Here is a 24409-nt window from a genome sequence, read left to right as displayed (position 1 = left end):
ATAGAAAGTAGACATGTGGGAAATGTTATTTGTTTTTAACCAACACATTTTTATTAAGTTTTAAACCGATACAAGTCATACAGTCAGCACAGAGATGGTAGAATAAGTGATAGGTACATCACATATCACATAGAAATACATGAAGCAGTAATGATAATGATCATGTCGGAAGAGCCATGACCAGTCCGTGCATTGTTGTTCTTGATCGGACCAAGATCCACAGACATCTGCATTAGCCATTAAATACAGTGGCCTCTTTAAGCAAAATAATACTCCTTGCCTCATTGAAAATACCTTTACATAATTATTTAAGAAACATGACTAAGAGATTAAGGTGTTGCCTTGCTCCCAAATACTTCATATCTCAATCTGATTAAGCATATGTGGTACACTACATTTCAAAAGTTTAGGGTCACCCAGACAATTTTGTGTTTTCCATGAAAACTCATACTTTTATTAATCAAACAAGTTGCTGAATGAATTTAAAATCTAGTCCAGACATTGACAAGGTTCGAAAAAAGATTTTTATTTCGTCAAAGAATGATACTTTTGCAGCAATTACAGCATTGCAGACCTTTGGCATTCTAGCAGTTAATTTGCTAGGGTAATATGGAGAAATTTCACCCCATGCTTCCAGAAGCCCCTCCCACAAGTTGGTTTGGCTTGCTGGGCACTTTTTGCATACCATACAGTCAAGCTGCTCCCACAACAGCACAATGGGGTTGAGATCTGGTGACTGCGCCGGCCACTCCATTACAGATAGAATACCAGCTGCCTGCTTCTTCCCTAAATAGTTCTTGCATAATTTAGAGGCGTGCTTTGGGTCATTGTCCTGTTGTAGGATGAAATTGGCTCCAATCAAGCGCTGTCCACATGGTATGGCATGGCATTGCAAAATGGAGTGACAGCCTTCCATATTCAATATCCCTTTTACCTTGTACAAATTTCCCACTTCACCAGCACCAAAGCAACCCCAGACCATCACATTACCTCCACCATGTTTGACAGATGGCGTCACTCTTCCAGCATCTTTTTAGTTGTTCTGCATCTCACAAATGTTCTTCTGTGTGATCCAACACCTCAAACTTGGATTTGTCTGTCCATAACACTTTTTTCCAAGCTTCCTCTGTTCAATATCTATGTTCTTTTGGCATTATTAATTTCCTTTTATTAGCCAGTCTCAGATATGGCTTGTTCTTTGCCACTCAGCCCTGAAGGCCAGCATCTCAGGGTCACTTTTTCATTGTAGACATTGACACTGACATTTTGCGTGTACTATTTAATGTAGCTGCCAGTTGAGGACCTGTGAGGCGTCGATTTCTCAAACTACAGACTCTAATGTACTTGTCTTGTTGTGCAGTGGGGCCTCCCACTTCTCTGTCTACTCTGGTTAGAACCTGTTTGTGCTCTCCTTTGAATGGAGTAGTACACACCGTTGTAGGAAATCTTCAGTTTCTTGGAAATTTCTCGCATGGAATAGACTTCATTTCTAAGAACAAGAATAGACTGAGTTTCACATGAAAGTTATTTTTTTTCTGGCAATTTTGAGAGTTTAATGGAACCAACAAATGTAATGCTCCAGATTATCAACCAGCTCAAAGGAAGGTCAGGTTTATAGGTTCTCTAATCAGCCAAACTGTTTTCAGCTGTGCTAACATACTTGCACAAGGGTTTTCAACGGTATTCTAACCATCCATTAGCCTTCTTACACAGTTAGCAAACACAAAGTACCATAAGAACACTGGAGTGTTGGTTGTTGGAAATGGGCCTCTATACTCCTAGCCTTTGTTATGGTGGTCCCAGCTCTATGCAGGTTATTCACTAGGTCCCCCGTGTGGTTCTGGGATTTTTGCTCACCGTTCTTGTCATCATTTTGAACCCACGGGGATCCCAAGATCGAGGGAGATTATAAGTGGTCTTGTATGTCTTCCATTTTTTATTATTGCTCCCACAGTTGATTTCATCACATCAAGCTGCTTGCCTATTGCACACAAATTACACACATACAGCAGCCCTGCCCTGCCCTAGGCTCTGTTTGATTGTGCACCTGTGTCCAAGCCTGTCTCACCCTTCATCTGTGGTGCTGGTTAGGCAGTGTGGAGGTTGTACCTGAAATGTCTGTGTCCGGACCTGGTCAACCTTTGTCTGCGCTTGCCTTTTCTGGCGCCATGGCAGTGATTCAGAAACGCTTCAGGTACAGTTTGCATTTAATGTAGTCTTGCTTTTAGTACATTTAGGAGCCCGTAATGGCACAGCTAATATAAAAAATGTAGAGTAGGACTGCCCCATTATGAGAATGCCTTGGCGTGGTGGGGTGGCTCAAAGAATTGATCAATTGTTTGCTAAATGTCTCATTTTGAAATACAGTTAGAAATCAATATGTGCATGTGCACTTTATGTATTGCATTCTGACCATAACCAGCGCTGGCTTCTCCCCTTTTTTATTTTGATATTGGTTTGTGGTTGACCACCACTGTTGCCGTGCGTGCTTGGTTATGTACGCCATTCTTTCTGTGTTCTTTGCGATTAACCTAGGCTGCTGTACACACATACAGCAGCCCTGCCCTGCCCTAGGCTCTGTTTGATTGTGCACCTGTGTCCAAGCCTGACTCACCCGTCATCTGTGGTGCTGGTTAGGGAGTGTGGAGGTTATACCTGAAATGTCTATGTCCGGACCTGGTCAACCTTTATCTGCACTTGCCCCGTCTGGTGCCATGGGAGTGATTTAGAAACGCTTCAGGTACAGTTTGCATTTAATGTGGTCTTGCTTTCAATGCATTCAGGAGTCTGTAATGGCACAGCGAATATAAAAAAGTAGAGTAGGACTGCCCCATTATGAGAATGCCTTGGCGTGGCGGGGTGGCTCAAAGAATTGATCAATTGTTTGCTAAATGTCTCATTTTGAAATACAGTTAGAAATCAATATGTGCATGTGCACTTTATATATTGCGTTCTGACCATAACCAGCGCTGGCTTCTCCCCTTTTTTATTTTGATATTGGTTTGTGGTTGACCACCACTGTTGCCGTGCGCACTGGGTTATGTAAGCCATTCTTTCTGTGTTCTTTGTGATTAACCTAGGCTGCTGTACACACATACAGCAGCCCTGCCCTGCCCTAGGCTCTGATTGATTGTGCACCTGTGTCCAAGCCTGTTTCACCCTTCATCTGTGGTGCTGGATAGGCAGTGTGGAGGTTGTACCTGAAATGTCTATGTCCGGACGTGGTCAGTAGGGTTGAGCGAAACGGGTCGATCATTTTCAAAAGTCGCCGACTTTTGGCTAAGTCGGCGTCTCATGAAACCCGATCCGACCCCTGTGCTTGTCGGCCATGCGGTACGCGACTTTCGCGCCAAAGTCGCGTTTCAATGACGCGAAAAGCGCCATTTCTCAGCCAATGAAGGTGAACGCAGAGTGTGGGCAGCGTGATGACATAGATCCTGGTCCCCACCATCTTAGAGAAGGGCATTGCAGTGATTGGCTTGCTGTCTGCGGCGTCACAGGGGCTATAAAGGGGCGTTCCCCCCGACCGCCATCTTACTGCTGCTGATCTGAGCTTAGGGAGAGGTTGCTGCCGCTTCGTCAGAAGCAGGGAGAGCGTTAGGCAGGGTCCACTAACCACCAAACCGCTTGTGCTGTAGCGATTTCCACTGTCCAACACCACCTTCGGTGTGCAGGAACAGTGGAAGCTATTTTTTTTTTTTTTTCCTCAGCGTTGTAGCTCATTGGGCTGCCCTAGAAGGCTCCGTGATAGCTGTATTGCTGTGTGTACGCCACTGTGCAAACCAACTGCTTTTTTCAAAGCACATATCCTCTTGTTCCTTTCTGCACAGCTATCTTTTTTGTTTGTCCACACTTTTTATTTAATTTGTGCATCAGTCCACTCCTATTGCTGCCTGCCATACCTGGCTTAGATTACTGCAGGGAGATAGTAATTGTAGGACAGTCCCTGTTTTTTTTTTTTTTTGTGGGAGATTAAGATTGGCATTTCTGCTACAGTGCCATCCCTGTGTGTGCCATCTCTCACTGAGTGGGCCATAGAAAGCCTATTTATTTTTTCCGTGATTTGTGTTCTAAATTCTACCTCAACACAAAAACACTACATCAATCAGTGGGAGAAAAATATTGGCCTCAGTCAGGGCTTGTGTGCCACTGCTGTGTGTGCTATCTCTCATTCAGTGGGCTATAGAAAGCCTATTTATTTATTTATTTTCTTTCTTATTATTTGGTTTCTAAAGTCTCCCTGAAAAAAAAAAAAAAAAAAAAAACAGTGGGAGAGTAATATTGCCCTTTCAGCTTGTGTGCCAGTCTTGACTCCTGGGTGTGCCACCTCTCTCTCATTCAGTGGGCCATAGAAAGCCTATTTATTTTTTTGGTTTTTTTAATATTATTTGGTTTCTAAAGTCTCCCTGAAAATAAAAAAATAAAAACTTAAAAAAACAGTGGGAGAGTAATATTGCCCTTTCAGCTTGTGTGCCAGTCTTGACTCCTGGGTGTGCCACCTCTCTCATTCAGTGGGCCATAGAAAGCCTATTTATTTTTTTGGTTTTTTTAATATTATTTGGTTTCTAAAGTCTCCCTGAAAATAAAAAAAAAAAACTTAAAAAAACAGTGGGAGAGTAATATTGCCCTTTCAGCTTGTGTGCCAGTCTTGACTCCTGGGTGTGCCACCTCTCTCATTCAGTGGGCCATAGAAAGCCTATTTATTTTTTTTTTAAATATTATTGGGTTTCTAAAGTCTCCCTTAAAAAACAAAAAATACATAAAAAAACAGTGGGAGAGTAATATTGCCCTTTCAGCTTGTGTGCCAGTCTTGACTCCTGGGTGTGCCACCTCTCTCATTCAGTGGGCCATAGAAAGCCTATTTATTTTTTTTTAAAAATATTATTGGGATTCTAAAGTCTCCCTTAAAAAACAAAAAATACATAAAAAAACAGTGGGAGAGTAATATTGCCCTTTCAGCTTGTGTGCCAGTCTTGACTCCTGGGTGTGCCACCTCTCTCATTCAGTGGGCCATAGAAAGCATTTTTTTTTTTTTCCTTGATTTGTGTTCTAAAATCTACCTCAACACAAAAACACTACATCAATCAGTGGGAGAAAAATATTGGCCTCAGTCAGGGCTTGTGTGCCACTGCTGTGTGTGCTATCTCTCATTCAGTGGGCTATAGAAAGCCTATTTATTTATTTATTTTCTTTCTTATTATTTGGTTTCTAAAGTCTCCCTGAAAAAAAAAAAAAAAAAAAAAACAGTGGGAGAGTAATATTGCCCTTTCAGCTTGTGTGCCAGTCTTGACTCCTGGGTGTGCCACCTCTCTCTCATTCAGTGGGCCATAGAAAGCCTATTTATTTTTTTGGTTTTATTAATATTATTTGGTTTCTAAAGTCTCCCTGAAAATAAAAAAAAAAAAACTTAAAAAAACAGTGGGAGAGTAATATTGCCCTTTCAGCTTGTGTGCCAGTCTTGACTCCTGGGTGTGCCACCTCTCTCATTCAGTGGGCCATAGAAAGCCTATTTATTTTTTTGGTTTTTTTAATATTATTTGGTTTCTAAAGTCTCCCTGAAAATAAAAATAAAAAAACTTAAAAAAACAGTGGGAGAGTAATATTGCCCTTTCAGCTTGTGTGCCAGTCTTGACTCCTGGGTGTGCCACCTCTCTCATTCAGTGGGCCATAGAAAGCCTATTTATTTATTTTTTTAAATATTATTGGGTTTCTAAAGTCTCCCTTAAAAAACAAAAAATACATAAAAAAACAGTGGGAGAGTAATATTGCCCTTTCAGCTTGTGTGCCAGTCTTGACTCCTGGGTGTGCCACCTCTCTCATTCAGTGGGCCATAGAAAGTCTATTTATTTATTTTTTTAAATATTATTGGGATTCTAAAGTCTCCCTTAAAAAACAAAAAATACATAAAAAAACAGTGGGAGAGTAATATTGCCCTTTCAGCTTGTGTGCCAGTCTTGACTCCTGGGTGTGCCACCTCTCTCATTCAGTGGGCCATAGAAAGCATTTTTTTTTTTTCCTTGATTTGTGTTCTAAAATCTACCTCAACACAAAAACACTACATCAATCAGTGGGAGAAAAATATTGGCCTCAGTCAGGGCTTGTGTGCCACTGCTGTGTGTGCTATCTCTCATTCAGTGGGCTATAGAAAGCCTATTTATTTATTTATTTTTTTTCTTATTATTTGGTTTCTAAAGTCTCCCTGAAAAAAAAAAAAAAAAAAAAACAGTGGGAGAGTAATATTGCCCTTTCAGCTTGTGTGCCAGTCTTGACTCCTGGGTGTGCCACCTCTCTCTCTCATTCAGTGGGCCATAGAAAGGCTATTTATTTTTTTGGTTTTTTTAATATTATTTGGTTTCTAAAGTCTCCCTGAAAAAAATAAATAAATAAATTAGGTGGGAGATTAATATTGACATTAGTGCTTGAGTGACAGTCCTGCGTGTGTGTCATCTCTGTGATTTTGTGCCACAGAAAACAGAGTGTGTAACATTGTGCCTGATTTTCCTTGTGGTCTCACCAACCTGTTAGAGGATATTGAAATCATACTGAAGTTATAGCTCACCGTGTAAGTTGTTTGACAGCAACAAATAAAGTTACTTTGGTTAAGATTTTAAAACAATGAGGAAGTCTGGTGCAAGAGGTCGTCGTGGGCGTTCATTGTCAGCTGGTAATGATGGTAGTGGTAGTGGAGCATCAGGTGGTCGTGGGGATAAAAATATTCCACCTAAGTCTGGAGCTGTGGAGCCAGTTTCGTCGTCAGGCTACACAAGGCCTCGAACGCTCTCTTTTCTGGGAGTAGGAAAACCGCTTTTAAAGGCGGAGCAGCAACAGCAAGTTTTGGCTTACATTGCAGACTCAGCCTCTAGCTCTTTTGCCTCCTCTTCCGAAACTGGTAAATGTAAAAGCAGCGCGTCGCTTGTGGATGTTCACGGTCAGGGACAAGTCGCTTCCTTGTCCTCCTCAGCAAAAACTACAACAAGAGAGAAGGATGCAGCAGGCGACACAACGGGTCACTCCATGGAGCTCTTTACACATACCGTCCCTGGCTTAGAAAGTGAAACATTTAACAGGCCATGCCCATTACAAGTATATTCTGACATGGAGTGCACTGATGCACAGCCACAGCCAGAGTACTATGCTGCTCCTTTGACTCAGACCACCACATTGCCCTCTCAGGGTACAGATCCACAATCAGACCCTGATGAGACTATGTTGCCCCGCCACGAACGCTATACCACCGACCGACACAGTGACACAGACGAAGTTGCACACGAGCTCGAAGAGGAGGTAATAGATGACCCAGTTATTGACCCCGATTGGCAGCCATTGGGGGAACAGGGTGCAGGCGGCAGTAGTTCAGAAGCGGAGGTGGAGGAGGGGCCGCAGCAGGCATCAACATCGCAACAGGTTCCATCTGCCGGGCCCGTATCTGGCCCAAAACGCGTGTCAAAGCCAAAACCTGTTGGAGGACAGCGTGGCCATCCGGTTAAAGCTCAGTCTGCAATCCCTGAAAAGGGATCCGAGTCTAGGAAGAGTGCAGTCTGGCATTTTTTTAAACAACATCCAACTGATCAGCGCAAAGTCATCTGTCAAAAATGTTCAACTAGCTTAAGCAGAGGTCAGAATCTGAAAAGTCTAAATACTAGTTGCATGCATAGACACTTAACCACCATGCATTTTCAAGCCTGGACTAACTACCAAACGTCCCTTAAGGTTGTAGCACCCTCGGCCAATGAAGCTAGTCAGCAACGCAACATCCCTTCCGTCACTGTAAGGCCACCATTTTCCGCACCACCGGCAGTATCTGTGCAGGTTTCTTTGCCAGCCAAAAGCAGTCAGGGTCAGGGAACCACCAGTTTTGTAGGAGGAAATATTGCATCTAGGGCACCGGCGGAAACAATACCGTCTCCAACCGTCTCTCAGTCTGCCATGTACACCGGCACACCCGAAAGTTCCACGATCTCCAGCTCTCCAGTCCAGCTCACCCTACATGAGACTCTGGTTAGAAAAAGGAAGTACTTATCCTCGCATCCGCGTACACAGGGTTTTAACGCCCACTGTCATGATCTCCATGGCCAGAGAACTAGCATAAGCCTCTATAGGAACAAGCTCTTGGAAGATGTAACTATACTGACCATGAACTAAACCTACCGCATCATCTAGAAGTAGCCAGGTAGCATGTCCTACTTTTTATCCCTATATGCCCAGCGCCGGCCGGAGAACTAAATAATGCTAGCAGAGGGAAATATAAGACCTGACTCACCTCTAGAGAAATGCCCAAAAAAAAGGAGACAGAAGCCCCCCACATATATTGGCGGTGATATGAGATGAAACAACAAACGCAGCAGGAAAATAGTTTTAGCAAATTTGAGGTCCGCTTTCTAGATAGCAGAAGACAGAAAGCATACTTTCATGGTCAGTAGAAAACCCTAACAAAACACATCCAGAAATTACTTTAGGACTCTGGCATTAACTCATAATACCAGAGTGGCAATTCCTGATCAACAAGAGCTTTCCAGACACAGTAACGAAACTGCAGCTGTGAACTGGAACCAAAATACAAAAACAAAACATGGACGAATGTCCAACTTATCTAGTAGATGTCTGGGAGCAGGAACAAGCACAGAGAGGCTTCTGATAACATTGTTGACCGGCAAGCATCTAACAGAGAAGCCAGGTTATATAGCGACACCCAGATCTAATCAGAACAGGTGAACAGGGAAGATGATGTCACAAGTTCAATTCCACCAGTAGCCACCGGGGGAGCCCAGAATCCAAATTCACAACAGTACCCCCCCCTCAAGGAGGGGGCACCGAACCCTCACCAGAACCACCAGGGCGATCAGGATGGGCCCTATGAAAGGCACGAACCAGATCAGAGGCATGAACATCAGATGCAGTGACCCAAGAATTATCCTCCTGGCCATATCCCTTCCACTTGACCAGATACTGGAGTCTCCGTCTGGAAACACGGGAGTCTAGGATTTTTTCCACAACGTACTCCAACTCACCCTCAACCAACACCGGAGCAGGAGGCTCAACGGAAGGCACAACCGGTGCCTCATACCTGCGCAATAACGACCGATGAAAAACGTTATGAATAGAAAAGGATGCAGGGAGGTCCAAACGGAAGGAAACAGGGTTAAGAATCTCCAATATTTTATACGGACCGATGAACCGAGGCTTAAACTTAGGAGATGAGACCCTCATAGGGACAAAACGAGAAGACAACCACACCAAATCTCCAACACAAAGCCGAGGACCAACACGACGGTGACGGTTGGCAAAAAGCTGAGTCTTCTCCTGGGACAACTTTAAATTGTCCATCACCTGCCCCCAGATATGATGCAATCTCTCCACCACCGCATCCACTCCAGGACAATCCGAGGATTCCATCTGACCGGAGGAAAATCGAGGATGGAACCCCGAATTACAGAAAAACGGGGAAACCAAGGTGGCAGAGCTGGCCCGATTATTGAGGGCGAACTCCGCCAATGGCAAAAAAGCAACCCAATCATCCTGGTCAGCAGACACAAAACACCTCAGATATGTCTCCAGGGTCTGATTAGTCCGCTCGGTCTGGCCATTAGTCTGAGGGTGAAAAGCAGACGAAAAAGACAAATCTATGCCCATCCTAGCACAAAATGCCCGCCAAAATCTAGACACAAATTGGGTTCCTCTGTCAGAAACGATATTCTCAGGAATACCATGCAAACGAACAACATTTTGAAAAAACAGGGGCACCAACTCGGAAGAAGAAGGCAATTTGGGCAGGGGAACCAAATGAACCATCTTAGAAAAACGGTCACACACCACCCAGATGACAGACATCTTCTGAGAAACAGGCAGATCTGAAATAAAATCCATCGAGATGTGTGTCCAAGGCCTCTTAGGAATAGGCAAGGGCAACAATAATCCACTAGCCCGAGAACAACAAGGCTTGGCCCGAGCACAAACGTCACAAGACTGCACAAAGCCTCGCACATCTCGTGACAGGGAAGGCCACCAGAAGGATCTTGCCACCAAATCCCTGGTACCAAAAATTCCAGGATGACCTGCCAACGCAGAAGAATGCACCTCAGAGATGACTTTACTGGTCCAATCATCAGGAACAAACAGCCTATCAGGCGGACAACGATCCGGTCTATCCGCCTGAAACTCCTGCAAGGCCCGCCGCAGGTCTGGAGAAACGGCTGACAAGATAACTCCCTCCTTAAGAATACCTGTGGGGTCAGAGTTGCCAGGTGAATCAGGCTCAAAACTCCTAGAAAGGGCATCCGCCTTAACATTCTTAGAACCTGGTAGGTACGATACCACAAAATTAAACCGAGAAAAAAATAATGACCAGCGCGCCTGTCTAGGATTCAGGCGCCTGGCGGTCTCAAGATAAATCAAATTTTTGTGGTCAGTCAATACCACCACCTGATGTCTGGCCCCCTCGAGCCAATGGCGCCACTCCTCAAACGCCCACTTCATGGCCAAAAGCTCCCGATTCCCAACATCATAATTCCGCTCAGCGGGCGAAAATTTACGGGAAAAGAAGGCACAAGGCCTCATCACGGCGCAGTCAGAACTTTTCTGCGACAACACTGCCCCAGCTCCGATCTCAGAAGCGTCGACCTCAACCTGAAAAGGAAGAGTCACATCAGGCTGACGCAACACAGGGGCAGAAGAAAAACAGCGCTTAAGCTCCTGAAAGGCCTCCACAGCATCAGGGGACCAATTAGCAACATCAGCACCCTGTCTAGTCAAATCGGTCAATGGCTTAACGACATCCGAAAAACCAGAAATAAATCGACGATAAAAGTTGGCAAAGCCCAAAAATTTCTGAAGACTTTTAAGAGAAGAGGGCTGCGTCCAATCACAAATAGCTTGAACCTTGACAGGATCCATCTCAATGGAAGAGGGAGAAAAAATATATCCCAAAAAGGAAATTCTCTGAACCCCAAAAACGCACTTAGAACCCTTGACACACAGAGAATTAGACCGCAAAACCTGAAAAACCCTCTTAACTTGCCGGACATGAGAGTCCCAGTCATCCGAAAAAATCAGAATATCATCCAGATACACTATCATAAATTTATCCAAAAAATCGCGGAAAATATCATGCATAAAGGACTGGAAGACTGAAGGGGCATTAGAAAGACCAAAAGGCATCACCAAATACTCAAAGTGGCCCTCGGGCGTATTAAATGCGGTTTTCCACTCATCCCCCTGCCTGATCCGCACCAAATTATACGCCCCACGGAGATCAATCTTAGAGAACCACTTGGCCCCCTTTATGCGAGCAAACAAATCAGTCAGCAACGGCAATGGGTATTGATATTTAACCGTGATTTTATTCAAAAGCCGATAATCAATACATGGTCTCAAAGAGCCGTCTTTTTTTGACACAAAGAAAAAACCGGCTCCTAAGGGAGATGACGATGGACGAATATGTCCCTTTTCCAAGGACTCCTTTATATATTCTCGCATAGCAGTATGTTCAGGCACAGACAGATTAAATAAACGACCCTTTGGGTATTTACTACCCGGAATTAAATCTATAGCACAATCGCACTCACGGTGCGGAGGTAGTGAACCAAGCTTGGGTTCTTCAAAGACGTCACGATAGTCAGACAGGAACTCAGGGATTTCAGAGGGGATAGATGATGAAATGGACACCAAAGGTACGTCCCCATGAGTCCCCTTACATCCCCAGCTCAACACAGACATAGCTCTCCAGTCAAGGACTGGGTTGTGAGACTGCAGCCATGGCAATCCCAGCACCAAATCCTCATGTAGATTATACAGCACTAGAAAACGAATAGTCTCCTGGTGATCCGGATTAATACACATAGTCACTTGTGTCCAGTATTGTGGTTTATTATTAGCCAATGGGGTGGAGTCAATCCCCTTCAGAGGAATAAGAGTTTCCAAAGGCTCTAAATCATACCCACAACGATTGGCAAAGGACCAATCCATAAGACTCAAAGCGGCGCCAGAGTCGATATAGGCGTCAGTAGTAATAGATGACAAAGAGCAAATCAGGGTCACAGACAAAATAAATTTAGACTGTAAAGTGCCAATGGAAACAGATTTATCAAGCTTTTTAGTACGTTTAGAGCATGCTGATATAACATGAGTAGAATCCCCACAATAGAAACACAACCCATTTTTCCGTCTAAAATTCTGCCGCTCGCTTCTGGACAGAATTCTATCACACTGCATGCTTTCTGGCGTCTTCTCAGTGGACACCGCCAGATGGTGCACTGGTTTGCGCTCCCGCAGACGCCTATCGATCTGAATGGCCATTGTCATGGACTCATTCAGACCCACAGGCACAGGGAACCCCACCATAACATCCTTAATGGCATCAGAGAGACCCTCTCTGAAAGTAGCCGCCAAGGCGCACTCATTCCACTGAGTAAGCACAGACCATTTACGGAATCTTTGGCAGTAAATTTCAGCTTCATCTTGCCCCTGCGATAGGGACATCAAAGTTTTTTCTGCCTGAAGTTCCAAATGAGGTTCCTCATACAGCAAGCCCAAGGCCAAAAAAAACGCATCCACATTGCGCAACGCAGGATCCCCTGGTGCCAATGCAAAAGCCCAGTCTTGAGGGTCGCCGCGGAGCAAGGAAATCACAATCCCAACCTGCTGTGCAGGGTCTCCAGCAGAACGAGATTTCAGGGACAAAAATAGCTTACAATTATTTCTAAAATTCTGAAAGCTAGATCTATTCCCTGAGAAGAATTCCGGCAAAGGAATTCTCGGCTCAGATACCGGAGCATGAATAATAAAATCTTGCAAATTTTGTACTTTCGTGGTGAGATTATTCAAACCTGCAGTTACACTCTGAAGATCCATTATTAACAGGTGAACACAAAGCCATTCAAAGATTATAAGGAGAGAGAAAAAAAAGAAAGACTGCAGCATAGACAGACTGGCAAGTGATCCAATTAAGAGCACAGAAAAAAAAAAAAAAAAAACTCTCAGCAGACTTCTTATTTCTCTCCTTTCTCAGCCAAGGATTTTAACCCTTTAGTGGGCCGGTCAAACTGTCATGATCTCCATGGCCAGAGAACTAGCATAAGCCTCTATAGGAACAAGCTCTTGGAAGATGTAACTATACTGACCATGAACTAAACCTACCGCATCATCTAGAAGTAGCCAGGTAGCATGTCCTACTTTTTATCCCTATATGCCCAGCGCCGGCCGGAGAACTAAATAATGCTAGCAGAGGGAAATATAAGACCTGACTCACCTCTAGAGAAATGCCCAAAAAAAAGGAGACAGAAGCCCCCCACATATATTGGCGGTGATATGAGATGAAACAACAAACGCAGCAGGAAAATAGTTTTAGCAAATTTGAGGTCCGCTTTCTAGATAGCAGAAGACAGAAAGCATACTTTCATGGTCAGTAGAAAACCCTAACAAAACACATCCAGAAATTACTTTAGGACTCTGGCATTAACTCATAATACCAGAGTGGCAATTCCTGATCAACAAGAGCTTTCCAGACACAGTAACGAAACTGCAGCTGTGAACTGGAACCAAAATACAAAAACAAAACATGGACGAATGTCCAACTTATCTAGTAGATGTCTGGGAGCAGGAACAAGCACAGAGAGGCTTCTGATAACATTGTTGACCGGCAAGCATCTAACAGAGAAGCCAGGTTATATAGCGACACCCAGATCTAATCAGAACAGGTGAACAGGGAAGATGATGTCACAAGTTCAATTCCACCAGTAGCCACCGGGGGAGCCCAGAATCCAAATTCACAACAGCCCACATAGCTAGACTAATCTCGTTAGAGATGATGCCCTACCGGTTAGTTGAAAGCGAAGCTTTCAAAGCCCTGATGGAGTACGCTGAACCACGATACGAGCTACCCAGTCGACACTTTTTTTCCAGAAAAGCCATCCCAGCCCTGCACCAGCATGTTAAACAGCGCATCGTCCATGCACTCAGGCAATCTGTGAGTACAAAGGTGCACCTGACTACAGATGCATGGACCAGTAGGCATGGCCAGGGACGTTATGTGTCCATCACGGCACACTGGGTGAATGTGGTGGATGCAGGGTCCACAGGCGACATCAATTTAGGGACAGTTGTGCCTAGCCCACGGTCTAGGAAACAGTTGGCTGTAGGCGTTCGCACCCCCTCCTCCTCCTCGTCCTCCTGCAGAAGCTACAGCTCTTCCACAGAACGCAGTCTGCCAACCACTCCATCGGCAGATGACACTGTTGCACACCAGTTGTCCCATTATGGGCCAGCTACTGCCAAGCGTCAGCAGGCTGTATTGGCTATGAAGTGTTTGGGCGACAACAGACACACCGCGGAAGTTCTATCCGAGTTCTTGCAACAAGAAACGCAGTCGTGGCTGGGCACAGTAGATCTTGAGGCAGGCAAGGTAGTGAGTGATAACGGAAGGAATTTCATGGCTGCCATCTCCCTTTCCCAACTGAAACACATTCCTTGCCTGGCTCACACCTTAAACCTGGTGGTGCAGTGCTTATTGAAAACTTATCCTGGGTTCTCCGACCTGCTCCTCAAAGTGCGTGCACTTTGCTCACATATCCGACGTTCGCCTGTACACGCCAGCCGTATGCAGACCTATCAGCGGTCTTTGAACCTTCCCCAGCATCGCCTAATCATAGACGTTGCAACAAGGTGGAACTCAACACTGCACATGCTTCAGAGACTGTGCGAACAGAGGCGTGCTGTTATTTATTTGTGGGAGGATACACGGGCAGGCAGTAGGATGGCAGACATGGAGTTGTCAGGTGTGCAGTGGTCTAAGATACAAGACATGTGTCAAGTCCTTCAGTGTTTTAAGGAATGCACACGGCTGGCTAGTGCAGACAACGCCGTAATAAGCATGAGCATCCCCCTAATGCGTCTGCTGATGCAAAGTTTGACGCACATAAAGGAGCAGGCGTCTGCACCAGAGGAAGAGGAAAGCCTTGATGACAGTCAGCCATTGTCTGGTCAGGGCAGTGTACAGGACGAGGTAGCGGGCGAAGAGGAGGTGGAGGACGAGGAGGATGATGGGGATGAGTATATTTTTAATGCCGAACCTTTCCCGGGGGCACAGGAAATTGGTTGCGTGTCACGGCCGGGTTCTGGTTTTTTGAGGGACACAAGTGACGTAGATTTGCCTGCAACTGCCCCTCAACCAATCACAACCGGAGATTTGACAACTGGAACTTTGGCCCACATGGCGGATTATGCCTTACGTATCCTAAAAAGGGACACACGCATTACGAAAATGATGAACGATGACGATTACTGGTTGGCCTGCCTCCTTGATCCACGCTATAAAGGCAAATTGCAAAATATTATGCCACATGAGAACTTGGAACTAATATTAGCAACCAAACAATCAACTCTTGTTGACCGTTTGCTTCAGGCATTCCCAGCACACAGCGCACGTGATCGTTCTCACACGAGCTCCAGGGGGCAGCAGACTAGGAGTGTTAGGGGTGCACACATCAGAAGTGGCGTTGGACAGAGGGGTTTTCTGACCAGGTTGTGGAGTGATTTTGCTATGACCGCAGACAGGACAGGTACTGCTGCATCAATTGAAAGTGACAGGAGACAACATTTGTCCAGTATGGTTACTAACTATTTTTCATCCCTTATCGATGTTCTCCCTCAACCGTCATTCCCATTTGATTACTGGGCCTCCAAATTAGACACCTGGCCAGAATTGGCAGAATATGCATTGCAGGAGCTTGCTTGCCCGGCAGCAAGTGTCCTATCAGAAAGAGTATTCAGTGCTGCAGGTTCAATATTAACCGAAAAAAGGACTCGTCTGGCTACCCAAAATGTTGACGATCTAACATTCATTAAAATGAACCACAACTGGATTTCGAAATCTTTTGCCCCACCTTGCCCGGCCGACACCTAGCTTTCCTATGAAAAGCTCTTGCCTGTGAATTACTTTTCTAATGTCTAATTTGCTGCAGCTGATTGTACAGCATACGACATGTTTACACCTCCCTAAATGGCAAAACTCCCCACACGGGGCCGTGGTATCGCGACTTGGCGCAAGCACCCGTGAGACTGCTGTTTGTCTGAAGAGGTGGGTGTGCTCGCTTTTGGTTGACGGCATTGCTACTGGGTCCCTCATAGTACAATGTAGTGTCTCTGGCGGTGGTGGTGCGCACCCAACGTCAGACACACCGTTGTAACATGAGGGGCCCTGGGGCGGTCCCGCCGGCCTCAAGAGAGTTCCCCCCTACCCCAGCTCATAATGTGCTCTACCACGTGCAAAATTATGTCGCACAGCTCCACCAATCTTTAGTCTATTCGCTGACATCATTTAATGTCTGGCACTGACAATACAAATTTGTAGACATCTATGATGCAACTTAAAGTAGTCTGTGTCTGTGTCCTATATTGGCACCATTAAATAGTTACTGCCAAATTACTATGTCAGAAACTCAGTAGATGAGCCCACCCCTGTACCTAAGTATGCCACCTTTTTTTTTGTTTTGGTTGTTTTGCGAGACATTAACATCTATTTATATTTTGGGAGTACTGGGACAGACACTCCTTGCACTACTCCTCCACTCACCACCAAGCTGCCTGTGTATCCATGTAACCGCTGTAAAGCTGCCATGAGCCTATTGTTTGTTATTTTAGGCCTTTGATAGCCTGTCTGCGGTCCCTACTTTAAATACTCCTCCACTCATCACCAGCTGCCTGCCCGTGTATCCATGTAACCGCTGTAAAGCTGCCATGAGCCTATTGTTTGTTATTTTAGGCCTTTGATAGCCTGTCTGCGGTCCCTACTTTAAATACTCCTCCACTCACCACCAAGCTGCCTGCCCGTGTATCCATGTAACCGCTGTAAAACTGCCATAAGCCTATTGTTTGTTATTTTAGGCCTTTGATAGCCTGTCTGCGGTCCCTACTTTAAATACTCCTCCACTGACCACCAAGCTGCCTGCCCGTGTATCCATGTAACCGCTGTAAAACTGCCATGAGCCTATTGTTTGTTATTTTAGGCCTTTGATAGCCTGTCTGCGGTCCCTACTTTAAATACTCCTCCACTCACCACCAAGCTGCCTGTGTATCCATGTAACCGCTGTAAAGCTGCCATGAGCCTATTGTTTGTTATTTTAGGCCTTTGATAGCCTGTCTGCGGTCCCTACTTTAAATACTCCTCCACTCATCACCAGCTGCCTGCCCGTGTATCCATGTAACCGCTGTAAAGCTGCCATGAGCCTATTGTTTGTTATTTTAGGCCTTTGATAGCCTGTCTGCGGTCCCTACTTTAAATACTCCTCCACTCACCACCAAGCTGCCTGCCCGTGTATCCATGTAACCGCTGTAAAACTGCCATAAGCCTATTGTTTGTTATTTTAGGCCTTTGATAGCCTGTCTGCGGTCCCTGTCATGATCTCAATGGCAAGAGAACATAGCATCAGCATATATAGGAACTAGCTCTTGGAAGATGGAAACTGAGCTGACCATGAACTAAACCTAACGCACAACTAGCAGTGGCCGGGTAGCATGCCTACGTTGATTCTAGATGCCCAGCACCAGCCGGAGGACTAAATAAAGCTAGCAGAGGAAAATATTAGTCCTAGCTCACCTCTAGAGAAATACCCCGAAAGGAGACAGAGGCCCCCCACATGTATTGGCGGTGAGTTAAGATGAAATAACAAACGTAGTATGAAAATAGGTTTAGCAAATTTGAGGTCCACTTACTACATAGCAGAAGACAGAAAGGACACTTTCATGGTCAGCTGAAAACCCTATCAAAACACCATCCAGAAATTACTTTAAACTCTGGCATTAACTCATAACACCAGAGTGGCAATTCCTGTTCACAAGAGCTTTCCAGACACAGTAACGAAACTACAGCTGTGAACTGGAACAAAAATGCAAAAACAAACATGGACAAGAGTCCAACTTATCTAGTAGTTGTCTAGGAGCAGGAACAAGCACAGAGAGGCTTCTGATAACATTGTTGACCGGCAAGCAACTAACAGAACAGCAAGGTTATATAGCGACTCCCACATCTTGATGGGAACAGGTGAACAGAGAAGATGAAGACACCAGTTCAATTCCACCAGTAGCCACCGGGGGAGCCCAGAATCCAAATTCACAACAGTACCCCCCCCTCAAGGAGGGGGCACCGAACCCTCAACAGAACCACCAGGGCGATCAGGATGGGCCCTATGAAAGGCACGAACCAGATCAGAGGCATGAACATCAGATGCATTAACCCAAGAATTATCCTCCTGGCCGTATCCCTTCCACTTGACCAGATACTGGAGTCTCCGTCTGGAAACACGAGAGTCTAAGATTTTCTCCACAACGTACTCCAACTCACCCTCAACCAACACCGGAGCAGGAGGCTCAACGGAAGGCACAACCGGTACCTCATACCTGCGCAATAATGACCGATGAAAAACGTTATGAATAGAAAAGGATGCAGGGAGGTCCAAACGGAAGGAAACAGGGTTAAGAATCTCCAATATCTTATACGGGCCGATAAACCGAGGCTTAAACTTAGGAGAAGAGACCCTCATAGGGACAAAACGAGAAGACAACCACACCAAATCCCCAACACAAAGCCGAGGACCAACACGACGGTGGCGGTTGGCAAAAAGCTGAGTCTTCTCCTGGGACAACCTCAAATTGTCCACCACCTGCCCCCAGATCTGATGCAATCTCTCCACCACAGCATCCACTCCAGGACAATCCGAAGATTCCACCTGACCAGAGGAAAATCGAGGATGAAACCCCGAATTACAGAAAAACGGGGACACCAAAGTGGCAGAGCTGGCCCGATTATTGAGAGCGAACTCCGCCAATCCCAAAAAAGCAACCCAATCATCCTGGTCAGCAGACACAAAACACCTCAGATATGTCTCCAGGGTCTGATTAATCCGCTCGGTCTGGCCATTCGTCTGAGGATGGAAAGCGGACGAAAAAGATAAATCTATGCCCATCCTAGCACAGAATGCCCGCCAAAATCTAGACACGAATTGGGTCCCTCTGTCAGAAACGATATTCTCAGGAATACCATGCAAACGAACAACATTTTGAAAAAACAGAGGAACCAACTCGGAAGAAGAAGGCAACTTGGGCAGAGGAACCAAATGGACCATCTTAGAAAAACGGTCACACACCACCCAGATGACAGACATCTTCTGAGAAACCGGCAGATCTGAAATAAAATCCATCGAGATGTGCGTCCAAGGCCTCTTAGGAATAGGCAAGGGCAACAATAATCCACTAGCCCGAGAACAACAAGGCTTGGCCCGAGCACAAACGTCACAAGACTGCACAAAGCCTCGCACATCTCGTGACAGGGAAGGCCACCAGAAGGACCTTGCCACCAAATCCCTGGTACCAAAAATGCCAGGATGACCTGCCAACGCAGAAGAATGAACCTCAGAGATGACTCTACTGGTCCAATCATCAGGAACAAACAGTTTATCAGGTGGGCAACGATCAGGTCTATCCGCCTGAAACTCCTGCAAGGCCCGCCGCAGGTCTGGAGAAACGGCTGACAATACCACTCCATCCTTAAGGATACCTGTGGGCTCAGAGTTACCAGGCGAGTCAGGCTCAAAACTCCTAGAAAGGGCATCCGCCTTAACATTCTTAGAACCCGGTAGGTATGACACCACAAAATTAAACCGAGAGAAAAATAATGACCAGCGCGCCTGTCTAGGATTCAGGCGCCTGGCGGTCTCAAGATAAATCAAATTTTTGTGGTCAGTCAATACCACCACCTGATGTCTGGCCCCCTCAAGCCAATGGCGCCACTCCTCAAAAGCCCACTTCATGGCCAAAAGCTCCCGATTCCCAACATCATAATTCCGCTCAGCGGGCGAAAATTTACGGGAAAAGAAGGCACAAGGCCTCATCACGGAGCAGTCAGAACTTTTCTGCGACAACACTGCCCCAGCTCCGATCTCAGAAGCGTCGACCTCAACCTGAAAAGGTAGAGCAACATCAGGCTGACGCAACACAGGGGCAGAGGAAAAACGGCGCTTAAGCTCCCGAAAGGCCTCCACAGCATCAGGGGACCAATCAGCAACATCAGCACCCTTCTTAGTCAAATCGGTCAATGGCTTAGCAATATCCGAAAAACCAGCAATAAATCGACGATAAAAGTTAGCAAAGCCCAAAAATTTCTGAAGACTCTTAAGAGAAGAGGGCTGCGTCCAATCACAAATGGCTTGAACCTTGACAGGATCCATTTCAATGGAAGAGGGGGAAAAAATATATCCCAAAAAGGAAATCCTCTGTACCCCAAAAACACACTTAGAACCCTTCACACACAAAGAATTAGACCGCAAAACCTGAAAAACCCTCCTGACTTGCTGGACATGAGAGTCCCAGTCATCCGAAAAAATCAGAATATCATCCAGATACACAATCATAAATTTATCCAAATAATCGCGAAAAATATCATGCATAAAGGACTGGAAAACTGACGGAGCATTTGAAAGACCAAAAGGCATCACTAAATACTCAAAGTGGCCCTCGGGCGTATTAAATGCGGTTTTCCACTCATCCCCCTGCCTGATTCGCACCAAATTATACGCCCCCCGAAGGTCAATCTTAGAGAACCACTTGGCCCCCTTTATGCGAGCAAACAAATCAGTCAGCAACGGCAATGGGTATTGATATTTAACAGTGATTTTATTCAAAAGCCGATAATCAATACATGGTCTCAAAGAGCCGTCTTTTTTTGACACAAAGAAAAAACCGGCTCCTAAGGGAGATGACGATGGACGAATATGTCCCTTTTCCAAGGACTCCTTTATATATTCTCGCATAGCAGCATGTTCAGGCACAGACAGATTAAATAAACGACCCTTTGGGTATTTACTACCCGGGATTAAATCTATGGCACAATCGCACTCTCGGTGCGGAGGTAACGAACCAAGCTTGGATTCTTCAAAGACGTCACGATAGTCAGACAGGAACTCAGGAATTTCAGAGGGAATAGATGATGAAATGGAAACCACAGGTACATCCCCATGAGCCCCCTTACATCCCCAGCTCAACACAGACATAGCTCTCCAGTCGAGGACTGGGTTGTGAGATTGCAGCCAAGGCAATCCTAACACCAAATCATCATGTAGATTATACAGCACCAGAAAGCGAATAATCTCCTGGTGATCCGGATTAATACGCATAGTTACTTGTGTCCAGTATTGTGGTTTATTATTAGCCAATGGGGTGGAGTCAATCCCCTTCAGAGGAATAGGAGTCTCCAAAGGCTCTAAATCATACCCACAGCGTTTGGCAAAGGACCAATCCATAAGACTCAAAGCGGCGCCAGAGTCGACATAGGCGTCCGTGGTAATAGATGACAAAGAGCAAATCAGGGTCACAGATAGAATAAACTTAGACGGTAAGGTGCAAATGGAAACAGATTTACCAAGCTTTTTAGTGCGCTTAGAGCATGCTGATATAACATGAGTAGAATCACCACAATAGAAACACAACCCATTTTTCCGTCTAAAATTCTGCCGCTCGCTTCGGGACAGAATTCTATCACACTGCATACTCTCCGGCGACCTCTCAGTGGAAACCGCCAGATGGTGCACTGGTTTGCGCTCCCGCAGACGCCTATCGATCTGAATAGCCATTGTCATGGACTCATTCAGACCCGCAGGCACAGGGAACCCCACCATAACATCCTTAATGGCATCAGAGAGACCCTCTCTGAAAGTCGCCGCCAGGGCGCACTCATTCCACTGAGTAAGCACAGACCATTTACGGAATCTTTGGCAGTAAATTTCCGCTTCATCTTGCCCCTGAGATAGGGACATCAAAGTTTTTTCTGCCTGAAGCTCCAAATGAGGTTCGTCATAAAGCAACCCCAAGGCCAGAAAAAACGCATCCACATTGAGCAACGCAGGATCCCCTGGTGTCAATGAAAAAGCCCAGTCCTGAGGGTCGCCCCGGAGCAAGGAAATCACAATCCTGAACTGCTGTGCAGGGTCTCCGGCAGAGCGAGATTTCAGGGACAAAAATAATTTGCAATTATTTCGAAAATTCTGAAACCCGGATCTATTCCCCGAGAAAAATTCCGGCAAAGGAATTCTCGGCTCAGATACAGGTGCATGACAAACAAAATCTTGCAATCTTTGTACCTTCGTGGCGAGATTATTCAAACCTGCAGTTACACTCTGAAGATCCATTACAAACAGGTGGACACAGAGCCATTCAAGGGTTAAGAGGAGGTAAGAAGCAGCTAGACAGCAATTAAGGGCTAGGCAGCAAAACTCTGAAGGGGAAAAAAAAAAAAAAAAAAAAAAATTTCCCTTAAACACTTCTCTATCTCCTGCTTCAGCCCAAACAATTAACACTTTGTGGGCCGGTCAAACTGTCATGATCTCAATGGCAAGAGAACATAGCATCAGCATATATAGGAACTAGCTCTTGGAAGATGGAAACTGAGCTGACCATGAACTAAACCTAACGCACAACTAGCAGTGGCCGGGTAGCATGCCTACGTTGATTCTAGATGCCCAGCACCAGCCGGAGGACTAAATAAAGCTAGCAGAGGAAAATATTAGTCCTAGCTCACCTCTAGAGAAATACCCCGAAAGGAGACAGAGGCCCCCCACATGTATTGGCGGTGAGTTAAGATGAAATAACAAACGTAGTATGAAAATAGGTTTAGCAAATTTGAGGTCCACTTACTACATAGCAGAAGACAGAAAGGACACTTTCATGGTCAGCTGAAAACCCTATCAAAACACCATCCAGAAATTACTTTAAACTCTGGCATTAACTCATAACACCAGAGTGGCAATTCCTGTTCACAAGAGCTTTCCAGACACAGTAACGAAACTACAGCTGTGAACTGGAACAAAAATGCAAAAACAAACATGGACAAGAGTCCAACTTATCTAGTAGTTGTCTAGGAGCAGGAACAAGCACAGAGAGGCTTCTGATAACATTGTTGACCGGCAAGCAACTAACAGAACAGCAAGGTTATATAGCGACTCCCACATCTTGATGGGAACAGGTGAACAGAGAAGATGAAGACACCAGTTCAATTCCACCAGTAGCCACCGGGGGAGCCCAGAATCCAAATTCACAACAGGTCCCTACTTTAAATACTCCTCCACTGACCACCAAGCTGCCTGCCCGTGTATCCATGTAACCGCTGTAAAACTGCCATGAGCCTATTGTTTGTTATTTTAGGCCTTTGATAGCCTGTCTGCGGTCCCTACTTTAAATACTCCTCCACTCACCACCAAGCTGCCTGTGTATCCATGTAACCGCTGTAAAGCTGCCATGAGCCTATTGTTTGTTATTTTAGGCCTTTGATAGCCTGTCTGCGGTCCCTACTTTAAATACTCCTCCACTCATCACCAGCTGCCTGCCCGTGTATCCATGTAACCGCTGTAAAGCTGCCATGAGCCTATTGTTTGTTATTTTAGGCCTTTGATAGCCTGTCTGCGGTCCCTACTTTAAATACTCCTCCACTCACCACTGTCATGATTCTCAATGGCGAGAGAACATAGCCCAGCATATATGAGAACTAGCTCTTGGAAGATGGAAACTATACTGACCATGAACTAAACCTGCCGCACAACTAGAAGTGGCCGGGTAGCATGCCTACGTTTTTTTATCCCTAGATGCCCAGCGCCAGCCAGAGAACTACCTAATCCTAGCAGAGGAAAAGACAGTCCTGGCTCACCTCTAGAGAAATTTTCCCAAAAGGCAGACAGAGGCCCCCACATATATTGGCGGTGATTTAAGATGAAATGACAAACGTAGTATGAAAATAGGTTTAGCAAAATCGAGGTCCGCTTACTAGATAGCATGAAGACAGAAAGGGCACTTTCATGGTCAGCAGAAAACCCTATCAAAACACCATCCAGAAATTACTTTAAGACTCTAGCATTAACTCATAACACCAGAGTGGCAATTTCCGCTCACAAGAGCTTTCCAGACACAGTAACGAAACAGCAGCTGTGAACAGGAACAAAATGCAAAAACACACAAGGACAAAAGTCCAACTTAGCTGGGAGTTGTCTAGTAGCAGGAACATGCACAGAAAGGCTACTGATTACATAGTTGACCGGCATGAAACTGACAGAGGAGCAAGGTTATATAGCGACTCCCACATCCTGATAGGAGCAGGTGAACAGAGGGGATGATGCACACAAGTTAAATTCCACAAGTGGCCACAGGGGGAGCCCAGAATCCAATTTCACAACAGTACCCCCCCCTCAAGGAGGGGGCACCGAACCCTCACCAGAACCACCAGGGCGATCAGGATGAGCCCTATGAAAGGCACGGACAAGATCGGAGGCATGAACATCAGAGGCAGTGACCCAAGAATTATCCTCCTGACCGTATCCCTTCCATTTGACCAGATACTGGAGTTTCCGTCTGGAAACACGAGAGTCCAAGATCTTTTCCA

Source organism: Ranitomeya variabilis, chromosome 5 (assembly GCF_051348905.1).
Source record: "Ranitomeya variabilis isolate aRanVar5 chromosome 5, aRanVar5.hap1, whole genome shotgun sequence".
Taxonomy (NCBI): Eukaryota; Metazoa; Chordata; class Amphibia; order Anura; family Dendrobatidae; genus Ranitomeya; species Ranitomeya variabilis.
Note: the sequence above shows the minus strand (reverse complement) of the source record.